The 21,879-nt window shown below is 45.6% G+C and overlaps 1 pseudogene; it reads left to right on the forward strand.

The window, feature by feature from the left end:
• Positions 1–537: 537 nt before the first annotated feature.
• LOC124027439 overlaps positions 538–21,879 on the forward strand; it is a 48,478-nt pseudogene continuing 27,136 nt past the window's right edge.

Consider the following 21,879-nt stretch of genomic DNA (forward strand, 5'->3'; position numbering starts at 1 on the left):
ACAACAACAACATGGAGAATAAGTCTAGGGGTTTAACACAACAACAACATGTAGAATAAGTCTAGGGGTTTAACACAACAACAACAACATGGAGAATAAGTCTAGGGGTTTAACACAACAACAACATGGAGAATAAGTCTAGGGGTTTAACACAACAACATGTAGAATAAGTCTAGGGGTTTAACACCACAACATGTGGAATAAGTCTAGGGGTTTAACACAACAACATGTAGAATAAGTCTAGGGGTTTAACACCACAACATGTAGAATAAGTCTAGGGGTTTAACACAACAACATGTAGAATAAGTCTAGGGTTTAACACAACAACAACATGTGGAATAAGTCTAGGGGTTTAACACCACAACAACATGTAGAATAAGTCTAGGGGTTTAACACAACAACATGTGGAATAAGTCTCGGGGTCTGAATACACTGTGTTTCAGTGGAACATGTTGGTGTCGCTGACATCCTGTTGAATTAACATTTGAAACGTCATGAACAAATCTATGGACTTCCTGTCCCACTTCCTGTCTCCAGGACCTGGGTCACGTGGGTTCTGGCGAGGCGGTAGACGAGGACATCCCCCCTCCCACGGTGTCTCTGCCCAAACTGGCCGCCCTGCTGAGGGTGTTCAGCACCGTGGTGCGCTGCATCGGACAGCGCTTCAACCCCATTAGAGGACCGCCCATCACACAGGCATACGTCTCTGATGTAAGGAGAGACACACACACACACACACACACAACACACAGGCATACATCTCTGATGTAAGGAGACACACACACACACACACACACACACACACACACACACACACACACACACACACACACACACACACACACACACACACACACACACACACACACACACACACACACACACACACACACACACACACACACACACACACACACACACACACACACACACACACACACACACATCACACAGGCATACGTCTCTGATGTAAGGAGAGAGACACACACACACACATCACACAGGCATACGTCTCTGATGTAAGGAGAGAGACACACACACACCCATCACACAGGCATTACGTTTCTGATGTACGGAGAGACACACACACACATCCATCACAGGCATTACGTCTCTGTAAGGCGAGATGGGGAGAAAGACAGACACAGACTCTCGTATTTAACCAGGCATATGTCACACATCATTTGTTCCCAACACAACCTTACCTCCTCCCCCTCTCCTTCCTCCCTCTCTCCTTCCTCCCTCTCTCCTTCCTCCCGCTCTCCTTCCTCCCGCTCTCCTTCCTCCCGCTCTCCTTCCTCCCGCTCTCCTTCCTCCCGCTCTCCTTCCTCCCGCTCTCCTTCCTCCCGCTCTCTCCTTCCTCCCGCTCTCCTTCCTCCCGCTCTCCTTCCTCCCGCTCTCCTTCCTCCCGCTCTCCTTCCTCCCGCTCTCCTTCCTCCCGCTCTCCTTCCTCCCGCTCTCCTTACTCCCGCTCTCCTTCCTCCCGCTCTCCTTACTCCCGCTCTCCTTACTCCCGCTCTCCTTCCTCCCGCTCTCCTTCCTCCCGCTCTCCTTCCTCCCGCTCTCCTTCCTCCCGCTCTCCTTCCTCCCGCTCTCCTTCCTCCCGCTCTCCTTCCTCCCGCTCTCCTTCCTCCCGCTCTCCTTCCTCCCGCTCTCCTTCCTCCCGCTCTCCTTCCTCCCGCTCTCCTTCCTCTCTCATTCCTCTCTCATTCCTTCCTCTCTCATTCCTCTCTCATTCCTTCCTCTCTCATTCCTTCCTCTCTCCTTACTCTCTATCCTTCCTCTCTCCTTACTCTCTCTCCTTCCTCTCTCCTTACTCCCTCTACTCCCTCTCTCCTTACTCCCTCTACTCCCTCTCTCCTTACTCCCTCTACTCCCTCTCTCCTTACTCCCTCTACTCCCTCTCTCCTTACTCCCTCTACTCCCTCTCTCCTTACTCCCTCTCTCCCCTCTCTCCTTACTCCCTCTCTCCCCTCTCTCCTTCCTCCCTCTACTCCCTCTCTCCTTCCTCCTCTACTCCCTCTCTACTCCCTCTCTCCTTCCTCCCTCTCTCCTTCCTCCCTCTCTCCTTCCTCCCTCTACTCTCTCTCTCCTTCCTCCCTCTACTCTCTCTCTCCTTCCTCCCTCTACTCCCTCTCTCCTTCCTCCCTCTACTCTCTCTCTCCTTCCTCCCTCTACTCTCTCTCTCCTTCCTCCCTCTACTCCCTCTCTCCTTTCTCTCTCCAGGTTTTGAACCGGGTGTTGGCGTGCGTGTCGACGGCCAAGCAGGTGTTGTTCTCTGAGCCGGTGTTGACGGCGGGAACAGTGTGTGTGTGTCCTGCTGGTGAGCTTGGAGCCGTCCGCACAGCTGACCGACGCCGTCATCACCTACGGTCTGGACCAGCTGGATGCCTGCCGGGCCTGTGGCCCAGAGTACAGCCTGGCCGTCCTCAGCCTCATCACATTGGTAAGAACTGGTTGTAATACTGGTTTGCATACGGCCGGGGACTGTTTTATACGGCCGGGGACTGTTTTATACGGCCGGGGACTGTTTTATACGGCCGGGACTGTTTTATACGGCCGGGGACTGTTTTATACGGCCGGGGACTGTTTTATACGGCCGGGGGACTGTTTATACGGCCGGGGACTGTTTTATACGGCGGGGGACTGTTTTATACGGCCGGGGACTGTTTTATACGGCCGGGGACTGTTTTATACGGCCGGGGACTGGTTTTATATACGGCCGGGGACTGGTTTTATATACGGCCGGGGACTGGTTTTATATACGGCCGGGGACTGGTTTTATATACGGCCGGGGACTGGTTTTGTGAGCGGAAACTTGAATGTTGCGTCCAATATAGGCCTACATTCTGAAACATGTTGACAATTTTATGCATGTCTGCCCGAATGCAGAGAACTGGTTGGTCATTCAGCGTGTTGCCTCTCCTCTTAATAATAACCCCATATTGATTATCTGCTCCTAATGGTCTCTCCTCTCTCTGTGTGTGTTGTAGATTGTGGACCAGATCAACACTAAGCTCCCAGCGTGGTTTGTGGAGAAGCTGCTGGCTCCGACCTCACAGCTCCTGGAGCTACGCTTCAACAGGGACAGAGAGGTGGGTGTGTTTGTCAGGGATGTGACAAATGGAAACACGTTCTTGACCTTTAAGTGGTCCTTCTGTAGCTCAGTTGGTAGAGCATGGCGCTTGTAACGCCAGGGTAGTGGGTTCGATCCCCGGGACCACCCATACGTAGAATGTATGCACACATGACTGTAAGTCGCTTTGGATAAAAGCGTCTGCTAAATGGCATATATTATATTTAAACTGCAGTTAAAACAATAAGAAAAATGTGTAGAATTGTGACCTATGGGGCCAATGAAGTTCCATCTACCACATCTACCATAGGCTGAATGTCAAACCCAACACTTGGGCCCCTAAGCCCTTTATCGAGTGGCCACTTGCTGTTGTGTTCGATTAGTGATCATTTGAGTCTGCAAGAGTTTTGCCCCAAAGGAGCATTGAGACGATGCACACTAATGTTACAGAGATGTAATGTTAGCTAGCTAAGAATGTTGGGCTCTGATAACAGATGTAATGTTAGCTAGCTAAGGATGTTGGGCTCTGATAAACACAGAGATGTAATGTTAGCTAGCTAGCTGAGGATGTTGGGCTCTGATAAACACAGAGATGTAATGTTAGCTAGCTAGCTAAGGATGTTGGGCTCTGATAACAGATGTAATGTTAGCTAGCTGAGGATGTTGGGCTCTGATAACAGATGTAATGTTAGCTAGCTAGCTAAGGATGTTGGGCTCTGATAAACACACAGATGTAATGTTAGCTAGCTAAGGATGTTGGGCTCTGATAAACACAGAGATGTAATGTTAGCTAGCTAAGGATGTTGGGCTCTGATAACAGATGTAATGTTAGCTAGCTAGCTAAGGATGTTGGGCTCTGATAACAGATGTAATGTTAGCTAGCTAGCTAAGGATGTTGGGCTCTGATAAACACAGAGATGTAATGTTAGCTAGCTAGCTAAGGATGTTGGGCTCTGATAAACACAGAGATGTAATGTTAGCTAGCTGGCTAAGGATGTTGGGCTCTGATAAACACAGAGATGTAATGTTAGCTAGCTAGCTAAGGATGTTGGGCTCTGATAAACACAGAGATGTAATGTTAGCTAGCTAAGGATGTTGGGCTCTGATAAACACAGAGATGTAATGTTAGCTAGCTAAGGATGTTGGGCTCTGATAAACACAGAGATGTAATGTTAGCTAGCTAAGGATGTTGGGCTCTGATAACAGATGTAATGTTAGCTAGCTAGCTAAGGATGTTGGGCTCTGATAACAGATGTAATGTTAGCTAGCTAGCTAAGGATGTTGGGCTCTGATAACAGATGTAATGTTAGCTAGCTAGCTAAGGATGTTGGGCTCTGATAAACACACAGATGTAATGTTAGCTAGCTAAGGATGTTGGGCTCTGATAAACACAGAGATGTAATGTTAGCTAGCTAAGGATGTTGGGCTCTGATAAACACAGAGATGTAATGTTAGCTAGCTAAGGATGTTGGGCTCTGATAACAGATGTAATGTTAGCTAGCTAGCTAAGGATGTTGGGCTCTGATAACAGATGTAATGTTAGCTAGCTAGCTAAGGATGTTGGGCTCTGATAAACACAGAGATGTAATGTTAGCTAGCTGGCTAAGGATGTTGGGCTCTGATAAACACAGAGATGTAATGTTAGCTAGCTAGCTGAGGATGTTGGGCTCTGATAACAGATGTAATGTTAGCTAGCTAAGGATGTTGGGCTCTGATAAACACAGAGATGTAATGTTAGCTAGCTAAGGATGTTGGGCTCTGATAACAGATGTAATGTTAGCTAGCTAGCTAAGGATGTTGGACTCTGATAAACACAGAGATGTAATGTTAGCTAGCTAAGGATGTTGGGCTCTGATAAACACAGAGATGTAATGTTAGCTAGCTAAGGATGTTGGGCTCTGATAAACACAGAGATGTAATGTTAGCTAGCTAAGGATGTTGGGCTCTGATAAACACAGAGATGTAATGTTAGCTAGCTAAGGATGTTGGGCTCTGATAAACACAGTGATGTGATGTTAGCTAGCTAAGGATGTTGGGCTCTGAATAACACAGATATGTGATGTTAGCTAGCTAAGGATGTTGGGCTCTGATAACAGATGTAATGTTAGCTAGCTAAGGATGTTGGGCTCTGATAAACACAGATGTAATGTTAGCTAGCTAAGGATGTTGGGCTCTGATAAACACAGAGATGTAATGTTAGCTAGCTAGCTAAGGATGTTGGACACTGATAAACACAGAGATGTAATGTTAGCTAGCTAGCTAAGGATGTTGGGCTCTGATAAACACAGATGTAATGTTAGCTAGCTAAGGATGTTGGGCTCTGATAAACACAGATGTAATGTTAGCTAGCTAAGGATGTTGGGCTCTGATAAACACAGAGATGTAATGTTAGCTAGCTAGCTAAGGATGTTGGACTCTGATAAACACAGAGATGTAATGTTAGCTAGCTAAGGATGTTGGGCTCTGATAAACACAGATGTAATGTTAGCTAGCTAAGGATGTTGGGCTCTGATAAACACAGAGATGTAATGTTAGCTAGCTAGCTAAGGATGTTGGACTCTGATAAACACAGAGATGTAATGTTAGCTAGCTAAGGATGTTGGGCTCTGATAAACACAGAGATGTAATGTTAGCTAGCTAAGGATGTTGGGCTCTGATAAACACAGAGATTTAATGTTAGCTAGCTAAGGATGTTGGGCTCTGATAAACACAGAGATGTAATGTTAGCTAGCTAAGGATGTTGGGCTCTGAATAACACAGAGATGTAATGTTAGCTAGCTAAGGATGTTGGGCTCTGAATAACACAGAGATGTGATGTTAGCTACCTAAGGATATTGGGCTCTGATAACAGATGTAATGTTAGCTAGCTAAGGATGTTGGGCTCTGATAACAGATGTAATGTTAGCTAGCTGAGGATGTTGGGCTCTGATAAACACAGATGTAATGTTAGCTAGCTAGCTAAGGATGTTGGACACTGATAAACACAGAGATGTAATGTTAGCTAGCTAGCTAAGGATGTTGGGCTCTGATAAACACAGATGTAATGTTAGCTAGCTAAGGATGTTGGGCTCTGATAAACACAGATGTAATGTTAGCTAGCTAAGGATGTTGGGCTCTGATAACAGATGTAATGTTAGCTAGCTAAGGATGTTGGGCTCTGATAAACACAGAGATGTAATGTTAGCTAGCTAAGGATGTTGGGCTCTGATAACAGATGTAATGTTAGCTAGCTAAGGATGTTGGGCTCTGATAACAGATGTAATGTTAGCTAGCTGAGGATGTTGGGCTCTGATAAACACAGATGTAATGTTAGCTAGCTAGCTAAGGATGTTGGACACTGATAAACACAGAGATGTAATGTTAGCTAGCTAGCTAAGGATGTTGGGCTCTGATAACAGATGTAATGTTAGCTAGCTAAGGATGTTGGGCTCTGATAAACACAGAGATGTAATGTTAGCTAGCTAAGGATGTTGGGCTCTGATAAACACAGAGATGTAATGTTAGCTAGCTAAGGATGTTGGGCTCTGATAAACACAGATGTAATGTTAGCTAGCTAGCTAAGGATGTTGGACACTGATAAACACAGAGATGTAATGTTAGCTAGCTAGTGTTGATAAAAGGATATGTAGAAGGGTGAGCCGGTTAAGGATCGATTCAGACAAGGTGGTAGATTGTACGACAAGCGACAGATTTATTCAGAGTGAGAATATCTGGTACACGTATATACGAGGATGAGGATGTTGGGCTCTGATAAACACAGATGTAATGTTAGCTAGCTAAGGATGTTGGGCTCTGATAAACACAGAGATGTAATGTTAGCTAGCTAAGGATGTTGGGCTCTGATAAACACAGAGATGTAATGTTAGCTAGCTAGCTAAGGATGTTGGACACTGATAAACACAGAGATGTAATGTTAGCTAGCTAGTGTTGATAAAAGGATATGTAGAAGGGTGAGCCGGTTAAGGATCGATTCAGACAAGGTGGTAGATTGTACGACAAGCGACAGATTTATTCAGAGTGAGAATATCTGGTACACGTATATACGGCTCTCCCATTCGCTCGCACAGAACAGCAGGAAAAAAGAGAGAGTGAACCGTTACAATACAATTTATACAAAACAGAAAGTAGGTTGATCCTGGGAGATCGGATCTTTTGATTGGTTCAGCTGGGCCGTTCGTCTGTAGTCTTCCGCCATTGGCTCAGCTGGGCCGTCCGTCACTCTCGAATCCCGCCGTCACATCCGTTCAGCTAAAAGGGACTGTGTGTGTGCTGGATGGGGGTGTGTGTGCGTGAGTTATCCTGTAGGGGGCCCCACATCCTTTACTGTGAGTTGTAGCCATGCATTTAGCAGTAGGCTGATCACTTGCATAAGAGAATAGCAATTCTTTACAAAACCCTCTCTTCACGTCTCACCAGAGACGTGACACAACCTAACTAGATCCAGACACAAAGAGAAACTTCTCCCTAATGGACTAAGAAATAAGGCACGGTATTAAACAGAAATAGACATATGTATATTACCATCATATTCTCCATTCAATCCCACTATGTACTAAGTTGGCTACCAGCCACCTAGGAACTTACAACCCTCATTCAACAGAGCGGAGAACATCTCAAAATAAAAGTAAAATGATTGTCCACATATGCCAACTTTTTTCCAGCGGGAAAACGCTGTGATTCCCTCTCTTCACATCTCCTAAGAGATGTGATATAGTCCAGAGACATTACTCCAAGCAAAACGAAAACATAATCCAAAAAGGAAAAATAGCCTATGCTAGGTAAGTCTATACGGAAATGGCCCACAAAGAAAAATAATTTCCCCCTCTTCCCATCCCAGATGGGACACGACATACAATGGAGAAGCTTAATCAATATAAGCAACTGGATCCCCCTCCTAAAATGGCTGCAAACTGAAAGATGGGTCTCATGCTCCATACCATTATCTCGCACCTGGCTCCTGTTATCTAACAAAAAGACCGCTTGTTCTCGCAACCCACACTCTGAATGTGCCCTCCCTTCTGTATTTTCCAGCATGAGAAAGTTCCATGGCCCTGATACTTTTAACAATGTTTCAAATCAGCTAGGTAGCATAACACATACATACCTCCACACAAGGCAACAGCAGATAATATTCAATCTTATATATGGTAATGGCTATAATGTAAAATAACCCCATGGGTGTGAACACAAATTCAGCAATGAATCATATAACAGTTACAAAGTTTAAACTACCTTCATGTCAAAAGAGAACAGCTCATTCAAAAACTGAACAAAAGAAAATAGTGTGAAATCTAAGTCCCCCTTTTGACACCCGCTAGGTGTCACTCACTATCCTTTATTTCAGTAGTCATAGCATTTCATGAAAATAATAAAAAGTGTATTATTAATAAGAAGTGATATATGCCTTTGTTGTATGCTTTTGTTTCCCCCTTTTGTCACCCGCAAGGGTGTCACTTATCAAAAACAGGATAAAACTTTATTGTTATTGACATGTAAGATGTAGGATAAAACTTTGGTCATGGAAAACAGAGTAAAGAATTATTAGAAACCATCTGGTCCTCTCAGCTAATCCTATCCTGTACCAGGTGGGCTCCTTGCCACCCAGGGGCTCCAAACCTTCACAACAGCATATCATGTGTCATCCTCAGTCAGTCCCATCCTCCCTGAATCCTTCATCACATCTGTAACAGACTTCTTAAAACACAGTATGATGCAAGCAGCATATCAATAACAAATAATACAATAATTAGGGTCAGAAATCCAGTAACCATCATACCAGTGTACTTACCAAACCAGGCCAAGAGAACAGACTCCTCCACCCCCCCCCGTGGACCTCATCTTAGCAGATAGTGTATCAAGCCCGCCTTAGATATATCACCATCTGGACTGGTATTATTATGAATATACGTGCAACATTGTTTACCGAACATCTTGCAGACGTCCCCTGACTGGCAAGAAGCATATCCAAGGCAAGTGTATTCTGTCTGGAAACCCCAAATGTGGCCTCAAGCTGTTCAGACATACCAGTGAGTGCATCACGGAGAGTAATTCACCAAACGCTGTTGATTATAGTAGATATAATTAATCCAAGCAGTCTGTCTAGCATCCACCATGGCTGGACCCATACTAGGTAGTAAGTGCCAGAGTCCATCATTCCTACCCAAGGCCTGAAACTCATGAGGAACCCCCACTGGCACTCCCAACAGGTTAGTGTATGTCAACTACATCCTCTGTCCATGGAGCACTACGTCTATGTCTCCCATGGGATGGAATGTTCTCAGGTCCCCTGGATACAGAACTCAGCAGCTGTTCAGCAGTAACATCAACAATGGTCAGTGGAATTATCAAACTGGTCAGACCACACGTACCTTGCCATTCTCCTCTAAGAATGGATCTCAGCACTCTTTGGCTCCACACATCATCCACAAGTGGAATTAATGGTTATGTTACTACTGCAATCAGCTCCAGGCAATCTCCCATAATCAATGCCATTACCTGTACCCGTGATGCAACTGTAATTGCCCCCATATGCCCCAACACCAAATGGGTGTGTAGCCAGAACAGGTCTAGCATGACTACAAATAATGCAGTCCTTTATTGTCAGGGATTTAGCTGTGTACCTCATATAAGACAGCCACAAATTGTCCCTACCATCAAAACCAGTCCCAGTTCCTAATTGATCAATAGCCGAATAGTCTCTAACATTAATTATCTGAATGGTATTTTTAACACAGTGGTGGTAGAGGAGTGTGTCCGATTACCTCTGGTCTTGGCAGTACCTTAATAGAAAACACACCCATCATGTCTGTCCTCGTCCTTTGTAGTCCGAGGGTGTGAGTGCCTGCATCATAGAGCTTAATATTTTTGATGGTTAGTAGGATTTCATCACCTTTACAAAGTTCAACATTGCTCCCAGGTTTCCCCCATATCATGGAAAACCTATCCACCCTTGTGGGACCCTTTTGCTATAAGGATACCCTCTTCTCCAATCCTAGAACAGTCCGAAGTCGGTTATCATGTAATCTCTACTCTAACTTCCTGTCTACCCAGATCTAGGGATCTCTTATGTTCATTTTGGAACAAAATACACATCACTTAGCCAGAGCCAGACACATCCTCACTCCTATGGACAAAAACAGGGGTGATAGGACAGGTAGGGTTACTTCATTCGGGAGTTAGCCCCGGAATTCTGTTAATTCCAGTTCTTCTCCCGAACTCTGTTTATTGTCCGACAGTGAAAAAGTGTCTTACCCTTCCGCCGTGCGATATGAATCTGGGCAGCTCTTTCAGCTAGCTGTCACCAGGGGTCTTCTATGGTCCCCAAGCCTCTGGGACTGGATTGAGTGACTTCACCTGTAGTTCACCTGTAATGCATAAAATCCTGGACATACAGGCTTGGTTAACAAACAATTTCTCATATGTTTTATCTGATTACATCTTTAACTTCTATGCCCAATTGTTAGCTTACATTTTTATTTTATTTTTTATTATTAGTTTCTTATCCAATAGTCCCCATTTTATTTTTTATTATTAGTTTCTTATCCAATAGTCCCCAAGCCTCTTTCATACCGATATTAGTCCCCGACTGAATATCAAACGTATTTCATGCACACGATTTGAGTCTCACAAATCTTCATTTACGCCAGTAAAAAACTTCAATTTACACCAGACACACACAGATCTTCATTCTCCCCAGCAAGCAGACCAGTAGGAGATGCAATAGCCCCACCTTCTGTCCATTCCCCTGTACAGCTTCTCACCCAGTCTCCTCCACTCTTTGCCCTCTCTGCCTTTATTTAAATCTAGAGTGGACTTCGGCGTTCTCTACACCTTTTCCATTTCCAACGATATTCCATGTACACTACAATACTGCCAACAACCAATGTCTTTACTGAAACCCAAGTGATACCCTTTCCCTACGGCTAAATCGATCTCAAGTCCGAGTAATCAATTTAAATATCCGTCATTCACACTTGGCCCTGCCTAATACATCACGTTCGCATCATATGACTTTCTATTCGCACTTTGGCGATCACTCGTTGCTCACCACTCATACATGTAGTCCCATACTATCCATTCAAGCTTTGGTGGCCACCCGTTACCCATCATTCATACACGTGGTAAGTGATCTCTGTTACCACCTACCAACCAGGCATACTAGTACATCCCATACACAATGCACCATTAAGTATGGTTGATCAATAATAAAATTGCAGTTGCCAATGGAGATATTACTTTCTCAACTATTTTCCAATCTCACACATCATAATAGTTTAAATTTAGTAACTTACATCAAACAGGTGTCTCACAAAACTAAATTTGTATAACTCCAATGTGCAGAACTTTAGTTTTCCACAACAGGTGTCTGCTTACCCTTTTTTAGTTGACCGGTCAGGATTTGTGAGACACACCGTCCAACGACAGTACTGGCCAATCGGCTGGCACACCAATGTCCAGCGATATCTTTTTACCAGACCACGTCAGGGTCACCGTTTGTCATGTATTGTATGTTTTAGTAATTATACATGTAGAGGGATTTGGCGCCATCTCCTGGTGGTAGCTCGTCTGTTCATCTGCCCCTCGTGGGGGAGTGGCAACCCCCATCATTTCAGGATATTTTTTTTTAGTTGTGCTTTCTGCGCTTCTTCTATGGCCCAAGTTCCTATCTTTAGTTCCTCTTCTGCTCTCTCTCTCTGTTTGGTCCCTTGGTTCCTCAATAAATGGGCCTTATTTCTTCCTATTTCCTTGTCTCTAGCTTCCTGCAACGTCTCCCTTAACCCACATTCCATTGTTTTCAACTGGACCCCGGTTGGCCGTCCCCCTCCTAGGTAACCTGCTTGCGTCCATCTTAACTTTACTCCCTCCCAGACTTTCTTTATATCCTTCCACTGTCTCTTTCCCCCTGATCTATATTCTATTTTTTTTTTTTATCTAGGAACTCATTAAACTTCAGCTTTGGAGTATTGGGGGTCGCCATTGTGAATTTTAAATCGTAATTCAATTTTAATTCAATCGGAAATTAATCGTAACTTAATCGGAAATTTTACCAGACTACTTGAATATAATTAGAATATGCTTAGCCCGTCGTTAGTTAATAACAACGATGTATTCGAGGAGACACTATTGCTCACACTCTGCCTTATCTCAGAGCTTTCCCTTGAATATTCAGTTCGAGAAAAACGATTGGGTTGGTATAGCTTTTGTGGAGCGCGCAACCAAGGGATCTATTCGACTATATAGTCACAATATTAAATATTATACTCAGATCTTATTTCAATTATACATCAGTCATTTTGTTCCTGATTATACATTTTACACAGAAGTTATAGATACATACAACATGGAAGTTTACATACAGCATGGAAGTTTACATACAACATATAAGTTTCGGATTATCCAATAACCCTTCTTGAGTTCTCTCTCTCTCTCAAACCATCAACAATCTTGATGGAGACGATTACAACCACATTACATTTTATATGAACAGTTACAAATACACGTGTTCTCTCTAAACATTATCAGCCTATCTTTTGGACTACTTATCAGACTGGACTTCGACCGAGTCGCGGGACAAAGTTGCCAATCTTTTCCCCTATCGGCGCCAGGTTTAATGAATAGTAATTAACTATCCCCTTACTGATTTTTATCCCTAATCTCTACCGTGCTGAATCCAAATCCATGTCCGACCCCTATCAATCAACACCATCAGACTGGACTTCGACCGAGTCTCGGAACAAAATTACAATTTGTCCCCTCGGCGCCAGGTTTAATGAATAGTAATTAACTATTCACTTACTGACCTGTTATTAACCCCTATCGGAACTTATCTTATCCAAATCCATGTCCGTGTCCGACCCCTATCAATCAACACCATCAGACTGGACTTCGACCGAGTCTCGGTACAAAATTACAATTTGTCCCCTCGGCGCCAGGTTTAATGAATAGTAATTAACTATTCACTTACTGATCTGTTATTGACCCCTATCGGAACTAATCCAGGCCTCAAAAGTGATACCTCATCATTGAAAGCTATCAGACTGTGCTGACCGGGTCACGGGACAAAATTACAATTTATCCCTCGGCGCCAGATTTAATGAATAGTAATTAACTACCCCCTTACTGATATCTCATCAATGATTTAATCACCCGGCCGTCGCCGGTTTTTGTACCACATATGTTCACTTCACTGTACTTTCAACTTGTCAGCAAATTATAAATTTACACAAGAATTCATACTTACTCGGAAATACTGATCAAAATTTAGACAGACTATACGACAATATGCAAAGTTTGATTTAACAGGTTTTGCTTACCTTGTTTATAGTGCACCTTTTAGATCAGTTTCCCGAGTTGAGCAGAATTGTTGTCCTCCCCCGAATTCCTTCACCCGTCTTCCTACAACCGTCCTTCCGTCACTCTCCTTCTCACACCCAATCAACTCTCTTCGACCGGACCGTTATTAAACCATCCTCCCGCTACCAAATTCTGTTGATAAAAGGATATGTAGAAGGGTGAGCCGGTTAAGGATCGATTCAGACAAGGTGGTAGATTGTACGACAAGCGACAGATTTATTCAGAGTGAGAATATCTGGTACACGTATATACGGCTCTCCCATTCGCTCGCACAGAACAGCAGGAAAAAGGAGAAAGAGTGAACCGTTACAATACAATTTATACAAAACAGAAAGTAGGTTGATCCTGGGAGATCGGATCTTTTGATTGGTTCAGCTGGGCCGTTCGTCTGTAGTCTTCCGCCATTGGCTCAGCTGGGCCGTCCGTCACTCTCGAATCCCGCCGTCACATCCGTTCAGCTAAAAGGGACTGTGTGTGTGCTGGATGGGGGTGTGTGTGCGTGAGTTATCCTGTAGGGGGCCCCACATCCTTTACTGTGAGTTGTAGCCATGCATTTAGCAGTAGGCTGATCACTTGCATAAGAGAATAGCAATTCTTTACACTAGCTAAGGATGTTGGGCTCTGATAACAGATGTAATGTTAGCTAGCTAAGGATGTTGGGCTCTGATAAACACAGAGATGTAATGTTAGCTAGCTAAGGATGTTGGGCTCTGATAAACACAGAGATGTAATGTTAGCTAGCTAAGGATGTTGGGCTCTGATAAACACAGAGATGTAATGTTAGCTAGCTAAGGATGTTGGGCTCTGATAAACACAGAGATGTAATGTTAGCTAGCTAAGGATGTTGGGCTCTGATAACAGATGTAATGTTAGCTAGCTGAGGATGTTGGGCTCTGATAACAGATGTAATGTTAGCTAGCTAAGGATGTTGGGCTCTGATAACAGATGTAATGTTAGCTAGCTAAGGATGTTGGGCTCTGATAAACACAGAGATGTAATGTTAGCTAGCTAAGGATGTTGGGTTCTGATAACAGATGTAATGTTAGCTAGCTAAGGATGTTGGGCTCTGATAAACACAGAGATGTAATGTTAGCTAGCTGAGGATGTTGGGCTGTGATAACAGATGTAATGTTAGCTAGCTAAGGATGTTGGGCTCTGATAACAGATGTAATGTTAGCTAGCTAAGGATGTTGGGCTCTGATAAACACAGAGATGTAATGTTAGCTAGCTAAGGATGTTGGGCTGTGATAACAGATGTAATGTTAGCTAGCTAAGGATGTTGGGCTCTGATAAACACAGATGTAATGTTAGCTCTCTCTCTGTCTCTCTCTCTCTCCAGGTGATGTCAGCAGCCCTAGGTGTTTCTGTCTGTGTGTCTTCACTGACCCCCTCTGCTCTCTCTGTCTCTGTCGCTCTCTGTCTCTCTCTCTCTCCAGGTGATGTCAGCAGCCCTGAGTGTTTCTGTCTGTGTGTCTTCACTGACCCCCTCTGCTCTCTCTGTCTCTGTCTCTCTCTGTCTCTGTCGCTCTCTGTCTCTCTCTCTCTCCAGGTGATGTCAGCAGCCCTGAGTGTTTCTGTCTGTGTGTCTTCACTGACCCCCTCTGCTGTCTCTGTCTCTGTCGCTCTCTGTCTCTCTCTCTCTCCAGGTGATGTCAGCAGCCCTGAGTGTGTACCAGTCTGTTTTGAGTCTGAAGAACATCCCCATTCTGGAAGCAGCGTATAAACTGGTTCTGGGAGAGATGGCCTGTGCCCTGTCCAGCCTTCTGGCCCACCTGGGCCTCTCTCCGACCCCTGGTACCCCCTCCCCGACCCCTCCACCCTTTCCCGGCATCCAGCACCCTGTCTTCGCCCCCCTCACCCTCACCCCAGAGAGGGCAGAGTTCACCCTAATCTTCAACCTGTCAGCCCTCACCACCATCGGCAACACCAAGAACTCACTCATAGGGGTATGTTGGATTACCACACACACACACACACACACACACACACACACACACACACACACACACACACACACACACACACACACACATTTCTGACCCAAATACCGAGAACTCACTCATAGGGGTATGTTACATAACACACACACTGCACTACCATCAGTAACACCAAGTAACATGACTGAACTATAACTTAAAATGTACCTCTGCCCCCCCCTCCCCCCCTCCCTCTGCCCTCCTCCCTCTGCCCCCCTCTGCCTCTCTCCCCCCTCTGCCCCCTCTGCCTCTCTCCCCCTCTGCCCCCTCCCTCTCTGTAGATGTGGGCTCTGTCTCCGACGGTGTTTGCGTTGTTGAGTCAGAACCTGATGTTGGTCCACTCTGACCTGGCCGTCTACCACCCTGCTGTACAATATGCTGTGTTATATACCCTGTACTCACACTGTACCAGGTAACACACACTACCACCCTGTACTCACACTGTACCAGGTAACACACACTACCACCCTGTACTCACACTGTACCAGGTAACACACACTACCACCCTGCTGTTATATACCCTGTACTCACACTGTACCAGGTAACACACACTACCACCCTGTACTCACACTGTACCAGGTAACACACACTACCACCCTGTACTCACACTGTACCAGGTAACACACACTACCACCCTGTACTCACACTGTACCAGGTAACACACACTACCACCCTGTACTCACACTGTACCAGGTAACACACACTACCACCCTGTACTCACACTGTACCAGGTAACACACACTACCACCCTGCTGTTATATACCCTGTACTCACACTGTACCAGGTAACACACACTACCACCCTGTACTCACACTGTACCAGGTAACACACACTACCACCCTGTACTCACACTGTACCAGGTAACACACACTACCACCCTGTACTCACACTGTACCAGGTAACACACACTACCACCCTGTACTCACACTGTACCAGGTAACACGCACTACCACCCTGTACTCACACTGTACCAGGTAACACGCACTACCACCCTGTACTCACACTGTACCAGGTAACACGCACTACCACCCTGTACTCACACTGTACCAGGTAACACGCACTACCACCCTGTACTCACACTGTACCAGGTAACACGCACTACCACCCTGTACTCACACTGTACCAGGTAACACACACTACCACCCTGTACTCACACTGTACCAGGTAACACACACTACCACCCTGTACTCACACTGTACCAGGTAACACACATTACCACCCTGTACTCACACTGTACCAGGTAACACACATTACCACCTTGTACTCACACTGTACCAGGTAACACACACTACCACCCTGCTGTTATATACCCTGTACTCACACTGTACCAGGTAACACACACTACCACCCTGCTGTTATATACCCTGTACTCACACTGTACCAGGTAACACACACTACCACCCTGCTGTTATATACCCTGTACTCACACTGTACCAGGTAACACACACTACCACCCTGTACTCACACTGTACCAGGTAAACACACTACCACCCTGTACTCACACTGTACCAGGTAACACACACTACCACCCTGTACTCACACTGTACCAGGTAACACACACTACCACCCTGTACTCACACTGTACCAGGTAACACGCACTACCACCCTGCTGTTATATACCCTGTACTCACACTGTACCAGGTAACACACACTACCACCCTGTACTCACACTGTACCAGGTAACACACACTACCACCCTGCACTTATATACCCTGTACTCACACTGTACCAGGTAACACACACTACCACCCTGCTGTTATATACCCTGTACTCACACTGTACCAGGTAACACACACTACCACCCTGTACTCAAACTGTACCAGGTAACACACACTACCACCCTGTACTCACACTGTACCAGGTAACACGCACTACCACCCTGCTGTTATATACCCTGTACTCACACTGTACCAGGTAACACACACTACCACCCTGTACTCACACTGTACCAGGTAACACACACTACCACCCTGCTGTTATATACCCTGTACTCACACTGTACCAGGTAACACACACTACCACCCTGCTGTTATATACCCTGTACTCACACTGTACCAGGTAACACACACTACCACCCTGTACTCAAACTGTACCAGGTAACACACACTACCACCCTGTACTCACACTGTACCAGGTAACACACACTACCACCCTGCTGTTATATACCCTGTACTCACACTGTACCAGGTAACACACACTACCACCCTGTACTCACACTGTACCAGGTAACACACACTACCACCCTGCTGTTATATACCCTGTACTCACACTGTACCAGGTAACACACACTACCACCCTGCTGTTATATACCCTGTACTCACACTGTACCAGGTAACACACACTACCACCCTGTACTCACACTGTACCAGGTAACACACACTACCACCCTGCTGTTATATACCCTGTACTCACACTGTACCAGGTAACACACACTACCACCCTGCTGTTATATACCCTGTACTCACACTGTACCAGGTAACACACACTACCACCCTGCTGTTATATACCCTGTACTCACACTGTACCAGGTAACACGCACTACCACCCTGTACTCACACTGTACCAGGTAACACACACTACCACCCTGTACTCACACTGTACCAGGTAACACACACTACCACCCTGCTGTTATATACCCTGTACTCACACTGTACCAGGTAACACACACTACCACCCTGTACTCACACTGTACCAGGTAACACACACTACCACCCTGCTGTTATATACCCTGTACTCACACTGTACCAGGTAACACACACTACCACCCTGCTGTTATATACCCTGTACTCACACTGTACCAGGTAACACACACTACCACCCTGCTGTTATATACCCTGTACTCACACTGTACCAGGTAACACGCACTACCACCCTGTACTCACACTGTACCAGGTAACACACACTACCACCCTGTACTCACACTGTACCAGGTAACACACACTACCACCCTGTACTCACACTGTACCAGGTAACACACACTACCACCCTGTACTCACACTGTACCAGGTAACACACACTACCACCCTGCTGTTATATACCCTGTACTCACACTGTACCAGGTAACACACACTACCACCCTGTACTCACACTGTACCAGGTAACACACACTACCACCCTGCTGTTATATACCCTGTACTCACACTGTACCAGGTAACACACACTGTACCAGGTAACACACACTACCACCCTGTACTCACACTGTACCAGGTAACACACACTACCACCCTGTACTCACACTGTACCAGGTAACACACACTACCACCCTGTACTCACACTGTACCAGGTAACACACACTACCACCCTGTACTCACACTGTACCAGGTAACACACACTACCACCCTGCTGTTATATACCCTGTACTCACACTGTACCAGGTAACACACACTACCACCCTGCTGTTATATACCCTGTACTCACACTGTACCAGGTAACACACACTACCACCCTGTACTCACACTGTACCAGGTAACACACACTACCACCCTGTACTCACACTGTACCAGGTAACACACACTACCACCCTGTACTCACACTGTACCAGGTAACACACACTACCACCCTGCTGTTATATACCCTGTACTCACACTGTACCAGGTAACACACACTACCACCCTGTACTCACACTGTACCACATTCAGTTGTCTTCTCTTTCAATCTTCTCTCTCTCTGTTTTTCAGACATGATCACTTCATCTCGTCCAGCCTGTCCTCCTCCTCCCCTTCGCTCTTTGACGGGGCGGTCATCAGCACGGTAACCACGGCAACCAGGAAACACTTCAGCACCCTGCTGTCCCTGCTGGGAGCCCTGCTGAGGAAGGAGCAGCTCTACACTGAGGCCAGGTACACGCGCTATACATGTCACACACACACACACACACACACACACACACACACACACACACACACACACACACACACACACACACACACACACACACACACACACACACACACACACACACACACACACACACACACACACACACACACACACACAGGTGTAGTTGAACGATAACTGTGGGTGGAATTAATTGTCAATCAAAAGGAGACTTTATTACATTTCTTCAAAACAATCCAACTTGTATTATTTAATACAGTAATGGAGCTTGTCAGCGACCCTGGATGTTACGAGACGCTCCTCCGGGATGTTCATGACAAACAACAGATGTATGGAATGGGTCACGAGGTTGGGATTCATATATAAGAGATGCTAATAATTCACAACAGACAGTATCTGCTGTAAAGACTGTCCTTACTGTGTAGAGACCAGGTTCTGGCCCCTCAACTCCATACGGGAGCCATTGTCCCCCTGGGGGACCCCCCAACTCCATACGGGAGCCGTGTCCCCCTGGGGGACCCCCCAACTCCATACGGGAGCCGTGTCCCCCTGGGGGACCCCCCAACTCCGTACTGGAGCCGTGTCCCCCTGGGGGACCCCCCAACTCCGTACTGGAGCCGTGTCCCCCTGGGGGACCCCCCAACTCCGTACTGGAGCCGTGTCCCCCTGGGGGACCCCCCAACTCCATACTGAAGCCATGTCCCCCTGGGGGACCCCCCAACTCCGTACTGGAGCCATGTCCCCCTGGGGGACCCCCCAACTCCGTACTGGAGCCGTGTCCCCCTGGGGGACCCCCCAACTCTGTTCTGGAGCCGTGTCCCCCCCCAGTACAGAAACATTACCTCAAGCTCTGGAATGTGGTATCACCCAAAGACATGATCAATCTCCTGTCAGTGTTAAATCTCCCAGAGGCCCATCCTCCGTAGAACACACACAGTGTTCTCAGAACCCTCTGTTCTGTTGCTTAACACAACCTTTTGGTGCCATGACCGTATTATAACACAATCTTGTCATTTCTCCACCATATAACCTAACCTAGTGTGTGTGTGTGTGTGTGTGTGTGTGTGTGTGTGTGTGTGTGTGTGTGTGTGTGTGTGTGTGTCTGCTCCAAACAGGAAGCTGTTGTTGACGTGGTCTCTGGAGATGTGCCTGATGATGAAGAGGTCTGATACCTACACCCCTCTCTTCTCCCTGCCCTCCTTCCACAAGTTCTGCAAGGGTCTGCTCCACAACGGTAAATACGGTTTAACTATAGAGAGGGTCTGTTCCACAACGGGAAATACTGTTTATCTATAGAGAGGGTCTGTTCCACAACGATAAATACTGTTTATCTATAGAGAGGGTCTGTTCCTCAACGATAAATACTGTTTATCTATAGAGAGGGTCTGTTCCTCAACGATAAATACTGTTTATCTATAGAGAGGGTCTGTTCCTCAACGATAAATACTGTTTATCTATAGAGAGGGTCTGTTCCTCAACGATAAATACTGTTTATCTATAGAGAGGGTCTGTTCCACAACGATAAATACTGTTTATCTATAGAGAGGGTCTGTTCCACAACGATAAATACTGTTTATCTATAGAGAGGGTCTGTTCCTCAACGATAAATACTGTTTATCTATAGAGAGGGTCTGTTCCACAACGATAAATACTGTTTATCTATAGAGAGGGTCTGTTCCACAACAGGAAATACTGTTTATCTATAGAGAGGGTCTGTTCCACAACGATAAATACTGTTTATCTATAGAGAGGGTCTGTTCCACAACAATAAATACTGTTTATCTATAGAGAGGGTCTGTTCCACAACGATAAATACTGTTTATCTATAGAGAGGGTCTGTTCCACAACGGGAAATACTGTTTAATTATAGAGGGTAATAATTAAAAGTCTTTACTTAGGGGTTGTAAAAATCAGGTAACTTAAATTCCCAGGTGTTCCAGAAATTCTAGATGAAATATTCCTCACTGATTCTGGGGAATCTTCCAACCAGGGTTTTCAGAACCTGATTCCTGCTGTGTGTGTGTGTGTGTGTGTGTGTGTGTGTGTGTGTGTGTGTGTGTGTGTGTGTGTTGACTCTCTGTCGGTCTGCAGCCCTGAATGAGGACCCAGTCATCTGCCTTCAGACCTGCAACAGCCTTCAGGTCATCTCCTCCTCACTCAACACAGAGCTGCTGCAGAGGTAACGCACACACACACACACAAAAAACAAACCCTTATACACACACACAAAAAACAAACCCTTATACACACACACAAAAAACAAACCCTTATACACACACACAAAAAACAAACCCTTATACACACACACAAAAAACAAACCCTTATACACACACACACACACACACACACACACACACCCTTATATACACACACACACACAAAAAACAAACCCTTATATACACACACACACACACACACACACACACACACACCCTTATATACACACACACACACACACACACACACACACACACACACACACACACACACACACACACACACACACACCCTTATATACACACACACAGACACACACACACACAAAACAAACCCTTATACACACACACACAAAACAACCCCTTATATACAGACACACACACACAACAACCCCTTCTACACAGACACGCACACACAACA

This window comes from Oncorhynchus gorbuscha, unplaced genomic scaffold, assembly GCF_021184085.1.
Source record: "Oncorhynchus gorbuscha isolate QuinsamMale2020 ecotype Even-year unplaced genomic scaffold, OgorEven_v1.0 Un_scaffold_3230, whole genome shotgun sequence".
NCBI classification, from domain to species: domain Eukaryota; kingdom Metazoa; phylum Chordata; class Actinopteri; order Salmoniformes; family Salmonidae; genus Oncorhynchus; species Oncorhynchus gorbuscha.